At 37.9% G+C, this 13,223-nt stretch overlaps 1 protein-coding gene across 4 annotated transcripts in view; it reads left to right on the forward strand.

The window, feature by feature from the left end:
- Positions 1-13,223, forward strand: part of ATG10 (autophagy related 10) — a 234,428-nt gene that overhangs the window by 126,096 nt on the left and 95,109 nt on the right. The gene's annotated exons all lie outside the window — the stretch shown is intronic.

Raw genomic sequence — 13,223 nt, forward strand, 5'->3', positions numbered from 1 at the left:
ACTCTAGCTTTCACTTTTTATTGATGCTATTGGCTTTTTATCGTAATTTGTCTTGTCTCTCTTCTCTCTTCCTCTGTCCCCCTTCCTCTTCCTATTTCTTTTCTCTCTTCCCCCCTTTACCCCTATTCTCTTTTTCTCCGATTTTTTAATCTAGTTTTTGCTCAGGAATTTATTTAGTGCCTTTTGTTCAAGGAGGTCGACACACTTCTATCTATATTATTTTGTTTATGCTCAAGACAAATCTAAAATCAAACAAAGGCAGAAGGTACCAAAAACCTACATTCCTACAGTTCTTGAGCTACAGTGTGTTTTGGAATTCAGATTTGGGGGATTTTAGAATAGTAGTGTAATTTTGTAAAAGTAGATTCTGTATTATGTTACATTCCCAGCGTTGTGTGAATGAAGTCAGTCTCCAATGGTGAATTCTCTGGCTGATCCATGGGGAGGTGGTAGAGTGGTCTGGTCTGGAGGAGCCTTTTCTGGACCCTCAGCTTTCATCATGTTGGGTGTAAGGCTGGGTTTGATTTTCTGTTCACTTTCTTGCAAGAATTGCTTGAGTTAAAAGTTGAAATTCGTGACACAACTTTAAATCCATTTTTTTAAAAAAGTGAAGTTCATTTATCGAGGAACTGAAATCATTAATTACATTGTAGCTCCTTACCTTTTTTATGATACACGTATTGCTGTGGGTATAGTGCTCTAAAACATCTGCTCAATAGTCCGTTATAGCGGTACAAGAATGCTTTTACATGAAGGCAAAAAGTAGCAGATGCTTCTTAATGACAACTTCCCAGTTCATTTAGGAAACAAGTCAGTTCTGGATTTGGTTTTCCTCCACGTGTGGCACCTGTGCAGGCAATTGATTCTAAAGAGGTTAGAACTGACAAATCAAGTCCCTCTATATAATTTTTTAGGGTGCTCCAAGTTAGTCTAAAAGCCTTATCTAACAGCACTTTAATGAAATTAGCATTTTCCTTACTGTGCAAATAATTCTCTACCATTGTAAGTAACCAAGAAAATACATTAATTCAGTATTACCAGCTTACGCTTCTTTTATTTTATTGTTTGGAAACTTCTGTTGCATCCTGATTTATCATTAGCATTACAAATAGAAAAAGTGGTTGAATGCCTATGCTTGGTAACAGGGAAAATGGGGGTCCAGCATTTGGAAGTCACATTCCTTCCAGGAGCAATTTCTGTTACCTTAGAGACAGATCATGAGGCTCTGGTCATGTCCACATGCCACTTTGCACCATCCTTGTCCTTGGCAGGTCTGGCCTTCTCCTTAGTACAGTAGGCAGTCAGTCCCCTGGGTGTGTTCTGAAGGGTGCCAGGGAAGCCCCCACTGCTGCCCCTCTTCCCCCATGTCTTGTTCTCCTTTACAGTAACTGCATGGTCAGTGATTCTTTAAGATTTTCCCATTCAGGGAAACTTCTTTTCAAAGGAAAAGACTCTTGGTAAGATGCACATTTCTAGCCTGTAACATTTACTGTAAATGAGTTTTTCAAGTCCCTTTCCTCTGAAAATCAGAAGGGCTGAATTTGGAAGTCTTGTGCTGAAAGAGGAAGACAAGACCATGAAAAGCTGGATATAGGAGATGCTAAGGATCAATTTTGTTTTCTTCATAATTTTTTAACAATGGTCTGGGTCAACAGCATAGTCTTTAAAGTGGATACATGCACCCAGGGGGCTTGCAGAACAATCCTTTGAGATGTGGGAAATAATATTAGAACTACTTTTATACTTTGTTTATTTTTTTAAATGAAGCTTTACTAATATTTAAACATGGACTCACACTGAGTCTTCATGCGGTTCATTTGTCAGAAGACCAGGAGTCCTATATGTTATTCAAGGCATCTGAAAGGGAACGGGGAGCCAGGTGCTAGGAAGGGGCCAACAGTGGTGGTTTACTCCTACAGGCTTTTGTTATGTATCACAGCTTATTGTGCACTGGATTTAGCGGGATGATCTCATCCAGTTTTAGTTAACACAACTCCTACTTGTCAGACTAGGGACTTTAAAGATCCCTGCCAAGAAACTTTAATGAACAACAACAACAACAACAAAATGGCAGTATGTAAAAATGACAATATAATCCGATCTTTCAAAAAAATTCTCTCACCAAATTTGAAGTTAAGATTTCTTGAGATAGGATTTACATTTACTGTTATTAATGATGACCCTCAACCTGTGTGCATGTTGTGCCTAATGATCACATGAAGCTCTCTGTGTTGATTGGCAACTCACTGAAAAGCATCCAGAACATGAAGACAAACCTCTTAGGACTTGGAGAAATGACTGAAATGTGTGTGTCATGATTTACTAGGCACATCCAGTGATATATGTCTTCCACGTGGATCTGTGTATCTTTTTTAGCTGTTGCAACCATTAAAATCACCTACCAAAAAAATGGAGAAAAAACTGAAGCCAGACTTTTGAAATGCCTTGTCATAATTAAGATTTAAAGCAGAACAAACAAAAAAGTCTGTAGCATATTCAGTCAAATTGCTGTCATCAAAATATTACTGGCAAAAAAACGTGTCTGTACCATTACTAAATAAAATAACTGTTTTTCAATAACACTTTATTTACTGTGTTGATTTACACATTTGGAACCCAGGGCTCTTTGTCTATGTGCAAATTAGAGCAAGATTCTTTATGAAGAGGAAGGAAGTCACGTCTGGTTCTTCAGAGTCCGTTTTGAATTAAGGCTGCGCCCCTGTGCTGGAGAGAGAGGCAGGACTGCCGGGCAGGCAGGATCTGGGCGTTTGGTGTCTGGGTGTCTGGTCATCCAGGACTGTGACCAGGGCTGGGTGCTCAGCAGCATGGGCTCTGAAGCCAGGAGCCCAGTGAAACACTGGCAACTCTGTGCTCATTTGCATGTGATTTACATGTGTGGCCATTTACGTGCTAACTTTTGCAATGGGTACTTTAAAATCAACATTTCTGCAACTTTATTCAGCCACAGCCACTGCCCCAGAAAGCTGAGGGCAAAATGGGCAAGATGCCCAAAGAGGAGATGAGGGCAAGGGGCCAGTGAAGGTCCTGTGGTGCTCAGAGCAAAGAGCAGAGCGGGATGCCTACTTCTATCAGTGACCAGATCATCACCTAACTAAAATAATCACTGGGAAAATATTTTTCCCTCATCTTTGTCTTATCCATGAAGGTTTTCAACTTTAATCTTTTAAATGTACATAGTATATTACACACAAATACATGTTCATAACTGATCAGAAGGTAAATATACACACAATAAAGATGAATGCTTAAACTTTTTGACTCCAGGAATCACAAGCAAAAAAGTTGAGAGACCCCTGATTTATAGGACGGAAATGATAACAGAGAGTTTATGCTCATTCCATTCACTTATTTCATTTAACAAATATTGATTGAATGCCTACTATTTGCCAGGTTCTGTTCAAGATGCTTGGGATACCTTAGTGAATAAGATAGGCAAAAACCATGCCCTCGGGGCACTCATGTCCTAAGGGATGTGTGTGTGCCATAGCATAGCCTTTCCCTGACCCCAGACCAGATGAGGCCCCAAGATACATTCTTATATTTTTATAGCATTTGCAACACTATAATCAAATAATTGTTGATGGAACGATTTGGTTTTTCCTTCACTCTCCCTCTAGTTATAAGCTCTCTGAGAGCAAAGATTGTGTCTGTTCTGTTTCACCACTAACTCTCCAGTGGTGGCACCATGCCTAGCGTATAGTAGACGCTCATTAATGGTTAGTGAAAGAATATTTGCTCTGTCTGCACACACTGTGTACATGTGTACACATGTATGTGAGTTTGCTCAAAGCTGAGAAAGAAAGGCATAGGGCATTCTCAAGCAGAAACTGTTGCTGAGGGCAGGACGTGTAGTGACAGAATGAAGTGTGCAAGGAGAATTTTTAGTGTCTGCAAGAAGAGTTTGTTAGGAAGAAGCTTGGGTGATTAGAGGTGTTCCTAAAAATCTATCTGGGTGGATGATATGGTCATTGGACTAAAAAATAAACCTTGGGGAATGGGAATTAGGATATTAAAAGGGTCAATCCTATATAAAACTGGTTTATATTTGAAAGAGCTGAAACAAAAAAGGTAAAAACCACACACAAAAAATTTATAGATGTGGTAAAATTATGTATACTCTGGGACTCTGTGCATTTTCTCTAGTAGCACTTATTGTGATGATAATTTTAAATTTGTGTGATTGTTTATCACATCTCTTCCCTTTAGGGCACAATGTCTGCTGTTGTTCTCCCCTCTGTTCCCAGATCCTAGGACAGAGTCTAGAACAAGGGTTGGCAAACTGTGGCCAGCTTCCTATTTTTGTACAGCTCACAAACTGAGAACAGTTTTTGCATTTTTATATGGTTGAGAAAGAATAGTATTTCATGACACACTAAAATTATATGAAATTTAAATTTTAGTGTCCATAAATAACATTTTATTGGAACAAAGCCACAGTCATTAATTTACATATTGTCTAGGCTGCTTTTGTGCTACAGTGGCAAAGTTGAGTGGTTTTGACAGAGACACATGGTTCACAAAGCTTAAAAAATTTACTACCTGGCCCTTTAAGAAAATGTTTGCGGACCCTTGATGTAGAACATAGAAAATACCCTATAACATTTGATGAATGAATAAATAAACTAATCAGTATACCTACTATGTGTCAGATAGTTTTATAGTTTATCTTGTTTAATACACTTTAAACAAGGAGAAACTGCCTTCATTTAACAAATGAGGAAACTCAGGCTCAGAGGGATTAAGTGGTCTGTTCATCCAGAGAGTGCAGAGTCAGAAACTGAACCCAGGTCTAACTACAAATTCCATGCCCTTTTCCACATTTGACTATACTATGCTTCTCTAATATCTAGATGTTTTTATCTGAGATTTGAATATACACTTCCACTCCAGTAGAAAGATGAGAACATTCACTGTGCTCTCATTGCTGCTGCAATAGTATTGTTTAACCACCCCTCAGCCTCTATCTTTGTCCTGGCACAAGCACGCGGTATGCACTTGTGGAAGGGGTTCTCCTAGTAAAAGAGCCAACAAGCAAACAAATAAAGCCTATTCACATCCACATAATCCAGAGACAGTTTTGAGGAAGGGGAAGGAACTCAGGCTCACTTGAAGGTCCTGTAGAGCAGTTCACAGCTGATTCCTAGACATGATGTTTCTTGTGCACATACCGAGACAGCCCCTCTTGAAATTACTAGTGCTTGCCTTTTGGTCTGTTTATCAAGACCTTATCAGTTTCACTCTTTGGCAATGAAATTTACTCATTTCTGGATTTGAGTGTAGACGTTTATTCATATGCTGAAGGAATTTGCAGTTTATTCATCAAGACAATTAAAAATCTCACTTGTTTAAATTAGGGTAGTGCCATCTCTTACCTTAGAAAATTACTTCAGCCAAACTTCAGCCTGTTGTATTCAATTATCGTCATTCTTTGAAGGCTTAGAATTTATCATCCCTTCAGGAAATCTAATGTAACATTCTAAGATAGAAAAAAATAGAAAAGGGGGAAAGTTCACCAAATGGAGACACAGGTCCTTTAATAAGGTTCTGCTTACTACTTATAAAAATACAATAAAGTGAAATTAAGGAAGGCCTTAAGACGGACTCGTAGGAGTGGGCACACTAAGGTCTATGGACCATAGCTTGTTTTTGTAAATAAAATTTCACTGGAGTATGGCCACCTCTATTTGTGTTTGTCCCAGAACTACTGAGTTCAAAAGCAGAAGTTTGGGAGTGGAGCCCGAGAGTCAAATGTTTAACATCCCCTACTCCCCTAAATCCCATCATCTGTGCAGTGTGAAGGAATCCTGGGCCTGGAGCCTGGGGGCTTAAATTTGTGCTCTGGCTCAGTTTCTTACTTGCTGTGTGACCTTGGGCCTTCCTCTAGAGCAGAGGAGCAAATGGCATAATGTACACAAATGTTCTTAGAAAAACTGTGAACTGTTGTAACTGAGGCTGGTCTTTCTTATGTAGCATGCAGAGGGTAACTGAATAGAAACACATTTGACTGATTCTGAAGCTCAGAATACTAGGTAAAAGTCTTTCCCTTTTCCTTTACTCAGTCATGATTTACATAAGGAATTTCTGGTTTTCATATCCCTTATCCTGCTAATTCTTTTGCATTTAACTTCTCAGAAATCTTAAAAAGTAGATGAGAAGAACCTGAGTTTTCTTTTAAAAAGTCCTTCTTTTTTCCTTAGTTTTTTCTAAGAAAATGATACTTTTTATAAATTGTTCTGATGTAAGGACTAATCATCATTGACATATGTTAGGTACCTCTAACCATTATTACTATTCCCTTCTGCTGGGGAACCTGTGTCCCTTCTGCCTCTGAGATTCCGTGCCAGCCTCTTCTGCAGTCCGCCTTGCACTCAGCTTAGTTGCTAGCTGCCCAACTCTGGGTTCAAGCTGTCTTGCTGTCTCCTGCACAGTCCTAAAGGAAACATGGCCTTCGAAGCACAATGGAGCCAGCGGTAAACATCCAGAAAACTGCCAGATGTGCTTTGGCAGGTTTCTATGTCCCCTCCCTACTGCCTTGCCCTTGAGCATGCCAGGCTGCATCGGATTTAATCCCACACAGGAGACAGATTCTTTTTCTCAGTGAGAACCCACATTGGCCATGCGGATGCTAATTTGCTCCCCTCTGATGGAGCTTGGAGAGCAAAGAATGACACCCCTTTCTTTCCAAAAAAAATCAGAAGTAGTGATAGTGTTACTGGGAAAGGGGGAGCCTCACTGAGATGCTATCCTTGGGATCATCTTGGTACCAGTGTCACCCCAGATGCTGTCAGACACACGCCTGCCTGGTGTTGAACTCTCTCTTATGTACTGGATGCAACATTTACAGTTGCTAAAAGAATGCCATCACTTGCAAAGTTCTTGTGACAATCACGCACTCAAAAGCCACAGAGATGATGAAAAAAAGAGTCATTCTAGGAGTAAAAATAGTGAAAAAACCACCCCACTGTAAAATAATGAGCACATGAAACAAAACAAAACAAAACAAAACAAAAAGGGCCTGCTTACTTAGAGTCCCACATAGGTTATTTTTATAATTCATTTAAAATGTTTTAATAATTAAAATCTTTTTTCTTAAGGAATTGATTTTTCAACGATTTGTCCAAAGGTTTTGTCAGTCTTTATCACTTCTGAAAATATTAAAAGGATGTTGGCTCAGGAAAATCAAGCAAAGTTTGTTACACAGTCCATCTTTCCATTGTGATTAGATGGCTATGTGTCCACTCGTGGATGCAGCTAAAGACTGTCCTGAACCAGTACTGTCCCTCTGTCACTCTTTGGCTTTTTGGCTACGATTCTGGCCTGTAACTGTTAGGTTTGAATTAAGAACCTGATTGGTGGAAGATAAACAAATAGAATCTCTTTTCCTCAAGGGACATTATAAATAAATCTTGTTGCTTATGTTTGCTCAGTAATAGTAATAGAGATTTCTAGTGATAGAAAAAAAGTTTTTCTTCCTCCAATTACTTTTCCCTGTAGGCTAAATAGAGATATGGATCTCATTTCCTAAGCACAATACACTATTTGGGTTTGCTTTCAATAAAATATCTATGAAGTGTCTTTAGCATGATCAGTATTTAATGAGAATTAGTTGTAAAGCTTAATTCATATCAGATTTTCTAAATGAGAGATCACTGTCAACTTATTGTTAATTGAATTCAATAAAATCAAGGTTTCTATAATTAATGTGAACTACTTAATCTTTTAGCTCTTTGAATGAATGTAATTTTCTAAACACGGGTATCTTCTCATTTAATGAAATAGCAACACTGTGAGGAAAATAAATGTACATGTGACTCCTTTTTCTATTTTCTTTTTTTTTTTTTCGGTACCTGGGCCTCTCACTGTTGTGGCCTCTCCCGTTGCGGAGCACAGGCTCCGGACGCACGGGCTCAGCGGCCATGGCTCAGGGGCCCAGCCGCTCCGCGGCATGTGGGATCCTCCCGGACCGGGGCACGAACCCGTTTCCCCTGCATCGGCAGGCGGACTCTCAACCACTGCGCCACCAGGGAAGCCCCTCTATTAACTCTTAATATCAAATTAAATATACCCAAATCCTCTTTAAAACATAATAAAAGAAAAGTAATAGGGGCTTCCCTGGTGGCGCAGTGGTTGAGAGTCCGCCTGCCGATGCAGGGGAAACGGGTTCGTGCCCCGGTCCGGGAGGATCCCACATGCCGCGGAGCGGCTGGGCCCCTGAGCCATGGCCGCTGAGCCCGTGCGTCCGGAGCCTGTGCTCCGCAACGGGAGAGGCCACAACAGTGAGAGGCCCAGGTACCGAAAAAAAAAAAAAGAAAGAAAGAAAAAAAAAGAAAAGTAATAAAGTATTAACAAACGTACTCAAAATGTTAATAGTAATCTGATGGTGTCTAGAACATCAGTCCAAATTAAGTATATAACAGTTAAGAAATGGCATTCTCCAGTACAAAGAACAGTGGTTTCAGGATTAGTAGATGTGGGTCATAGGCCTGCCTCTGCCTCTAGTTATCTGGGTGACACTGGGTAAACCACTAACCTTTTTGGGCCTTCTTGTTTGGATCAGCAAGGTGAGTGTTGGGCGAGATGGAATGATTGAAGTTCCTTTCACTATTAGAGTTCTGTGATTCTGTATCCTGTAACATGGTAGCAGAAACTTCTGTTACCTTAAAAAATTTTTTTATGAGAATTAAAAATATTCAAAAAAGTAGACTGAAAGGTATAAATCAACCATCAATCAACCCCAACAATCATCATTCCGTGGCCAACCGTGTCCCTTCCACATCTCCATCCACTGACACCTCTCCTGTGTTATTGTAAGGCTAATTCCAGACATCAGCCTCTCTTTATCAACGTAATCCCTCTGCCATCTGTACTGTTAGCCCTGAGGTCTTAGATATTGTATTTTGTTTTTAACGAATCTCTAATTGTCTAGCTATTTTTTCCTTTTCATTTTTAATTGAAATTTTAAGATAAATACAGATTCACAGGCAGTAATAAGAAATAATCAGAAAGATCCCACGTACCCTTAATCCAGTTTACCCCAGTGGTAACATCTTGCAAAATTATAGTATAATATCACAACCAGGGTATTGGCATTGATACAATCCACTGATCTTATTCAGATTTCCCCATTTTATTTATACTGATCTCTGTGTGCGTGTGTGTGTGTGTCTGTGTGTGTGTGTTTGGCTGTATACAACTTTATCACATGTGTAGGTTCATGTATCTACCACTGTAGTCAAGATACAGAACAATTCCATCATCACAAGGACTCTTCATGTTATTTTGTAACCATACCCACCTCCTTCTGCCCACCCCCTCAACACTAATCTGTTCTCTGTTCTTCCTTTCTAAAATTTTGTCATTTTAAAATGTTATATAAATGGAATCATACAGTCTGTAACCTTTTCAGCTTGGCTTTTATCACTCCATAATTACCAGGAGATTCACTCAGGTGATTGTGTGTATCAACAATTTGCTCTTTTCATTGCCAAGCAGTGTGGGATGATGTACCACAATTTGTTTAACCATAACCTGCTGAGGGACATCTGAACTGTCTCAAGTTTTTGGCTATTTTGAATAAAACTACTATGAACATTCATGTACAGGTTTTTCATTTCTCTGGGATAAATGCCCAAGAGTGTAATTGGTGGACTGTATGGTAATTACATGTTTAGTTTTATAAGAAACTGCCATATGGTTTTCCAGAGCGGCTGTACCCTTTTATACTCCAAGCAGCAATGTATGAATGATCTAGTTTCTTTGCATCTTCACCAACATTTGAAGATGTCACTGTTTGTTATTTTAGCTATTCTGATAGATGTGTAGTGATATCTCATTGTAGTTTTAATTTGCATTTCCCTGATTGTTAATGATATCAAATATTTTTTTATATGCCTGTTCGCCATTTGTATATCATCTTTGGTGATCTTTTGCATTTTTACTCCTCCATTTACTTCTTTTCAGAATTTAGGGTCAGAGTAGGCTTGCTGGTAAATCACCTATGATGTTTGTTATAGTATACTTAAATGGGAGGAACCAGATCTTCAGCTGCTGCAGAAAATATTGCTTACCAGTGTTCTCAGCTCTGTGTTAGAGTATCTGGGAATACAAAGATGAATAAGACAAGAACCTTGGTCTTAAAGTTCTAAAACCATCTGGCACTTTGGGAAAGGGAAGCAGAAAATATGTAGAAGTCCGAGATTTCCAGATTGCATGACTTCACAGGATGATATTTGCATGGGCATCATGAAGGTGACCACGAATGATGGAAAGATCCTAGCAGAAACAGGTCAAGAATTCAGTTCATTTAATATGAGTTAAGGATGCAAAAATGTCTTTGCCTGTAGATGGCTGCTCAGAGCAAGGGGCTGGGTTGACATAGCAGCACTCGCAATTAGAGGACAGGTACTCCAGACTTCAAATCCTACAAAGGTACTCAGCTGCCAGTGAGAACAGTGACTGGAGTGAAACTTCTAATAGCTCTTGAAGAAGCTTTTTCTGTCCCCTCTCTCTTACTCCGTGGGCCTCCAAACTGTTCCAGAGAATCTGAATCTATGTCTAATTGCTCACCAGTTGCAAGAACCTGGTGTCAACCCCAACACATACCTGAGTGCTTAATTTGAGTTTGGGTGAAGGACAGTCTTTCCAGAAATTTTATCCTCCCTAGCAGGACTGAGTCTCAGGCAGACTATTTCTGCAGTTTTGTGCAGAAATTAATGACCGAATTCAATATTTACTTACAAACAGGACAGTGATGGTCTAAGAAGAGAAATAGCTTAATAGAGAAGAATAGGGAATAAGTACACACATACACACAAATCTAATTTATGGTAAAAGTGGCATTAAAAATCAATGGGAAAATGATGGACTATTAGAAATCATTTGGGAAAAATTCTTACCTCACACCATACACAAAAACAAAATTCAGATGGATTAATGATCTAAATGTCAATTTAAAAACATGTATGTATGTGAGAGAGACAGAATATGTGTGTGTAGAATAGAGGAGTTTAACATTTTTATAATTTTTAAGGCTGAGGTGGGACATAGCAGGAGTCCTTCTAATGAAGACAGATAACTCAGAAGCTGTAAACAGAAAATGTACAGCTTTGACTACATGAAAGTAAAAAAAAAAAAATTATGATAATATGTACAAGAAACAAAGTTAAAAGAAAACTGAGTGAAAGTGTTTTATACACACATACATACCACACATACATTTGCACACCTTTGTTTTTCTATGGTGCAGAGATGTATATATTTCTAGTAATAAGTTATTATTTCTAATATACAAAGAGTTTGTATAATTCAATAAGAACAAATGGAAATTAAATACAGAAAAACAGGAAAGGAATAAGAACAGGCACATCACAGAAGAATATAAATTACCAATAAATATATGAGTAGATGTTTACTTTCACTAGTAATCAAGGAACTAGAAACTAAAACAAAAAATTGACATTTAAAAATTCATCAAATAGGCAAAAATTAAAAACAAATAATATTCAGTATTTATGGGAATTGGGAAAGGGCATTCTTTTACATTTTTGCTGGGAATATATACTGATACAGCTTTTTTCTGAGGACAAATTGTCAGAATCTATTGAAATTTGAAATGTACGTACCCCCTCATACATTAATGTCACCTTTAGGAATCTGCACCATAGAAAAACAGAGGTGTATAAAAATATATGTGCTAAGATATTCATGGCAGCATTAGTTGTAGTAGCAGAAAATTATAATTAACCTAAAATATCTAGCAATATGGAAATGTTTAAAAAAACACACACAAAACTATGGCATAGTCATATACTGGAATGCAGTGAAGTCATTAAAAAAAGGAGCAAAATCTGCAGCACTGACATGGTAGCACGTGGTAGTATGTTCATGAGTGAATAAATCAAATCAAGGAACATATGTACATATAGCATGATTTAATTGGGGATGCAGAGGTGGGAGGGTAGGTGGATGTATGTGTATAAACGTGTTTGCAGACCAAAAAATAAAAACGTCTGGAAAAATACACAATGACCTTTTGAAAATGGTTACAAATCTGAGGTACTGAAGTGCTGGGATGAGGGGAATTTCACTTTTTTTTTTTAAATGTACTTGTGCAGTGTTTGCAGTTATTTTTAATCACAATGATTTAATAATGTTATGAAAGAAAAGAAATTATAAATGCTAAAGAACCCAATCTTTGACCAAAAAGAAAGAATTTTGGTTAGGAGAATTGCTTTAAAAGAAGACGTATTTATCTTTGCCTAATGAAAATTTAAATAAAAAAATAGACAAAACTCTTCCTTGCTATTGTATTAATTTTCTGTATCTGGAATACTTATTTTAGTGGTTTCTCTTTGGTTATTTAATTCATTGTGTTTAATTGCTAGTGTTTACTGGAGTTTAGTGAAAAGCTATTTTGTAAATATCTTCAGTTGTGATTTACCTAGTGTAATATCTCCCCCAGTGAATTGACTGTGAGTGGGGAATTAGTAAAGCAGATAACAGATCTGGAGAGTAGTATGTGGCTTTACTTATCTCTACAGGAAACCTTATTTCATATTGGTAAAATTTGAAATCTTTCCTGTAGCTCTTCCCGATTGTTCATTGTTGTTACCGTTTTAATGAGAGGTAGAAATGAGCCAAACCAACCTGCTTCTTTCCTGCTACTAAATTAATGTCAAAGGAAATTCTTCAGCCCAAATAAATAAGTGAATGTGGATGGAATCAGATTCTGACTCAATATGTCCAATTAATTGCTTCCAAATGTTAAGATACATTCTTAAGAAACCCTACACATAATAAAAAATCAACCAGTGGAGAATGGTTAGGTGAGAAGTGAACTAGCTTAGAACTATCTTTGTTTAAAAAACCCCATTTAAGTTGACATTAATATTTACCATCTACTCTATTATAAATCAAGATTTATTGTAGAAATGTACCAAAGATAACACAATAATAAAGAAAACAGATTCATCTCAGGTTTTGAAATGTACCTAACAAATTCAGCCTCTTGCAAAATAACTTTCTTATTCAAAATGGAACTGGGAATTGTTCAGCACACAGTGAATCACCTTTTGGCAAGTACAATAGAATCTTTAGGGACATTTTGCAGTATCTTGTTCAATTGTTAGGATGTTTTTAGCTTTCACAGGTAAGGAAGAAGGTAGCTTGTATAGCCATCATCTTGTTGCTAAAATTGTACAGTA

Source organism: Mesoplodon bidens, assembly GCF_964165515.1.
Source record: "Mesoplodon bidens genome assembly, chromosome: 4".
NCBI classification, from domain to species: domain Eukaryota; kingdom Metazoa; phylum Chordata; class Mammalia; order Artiodactyla; family Ziphiidae; genus Mesoplodon; species Mesoplodon bidens.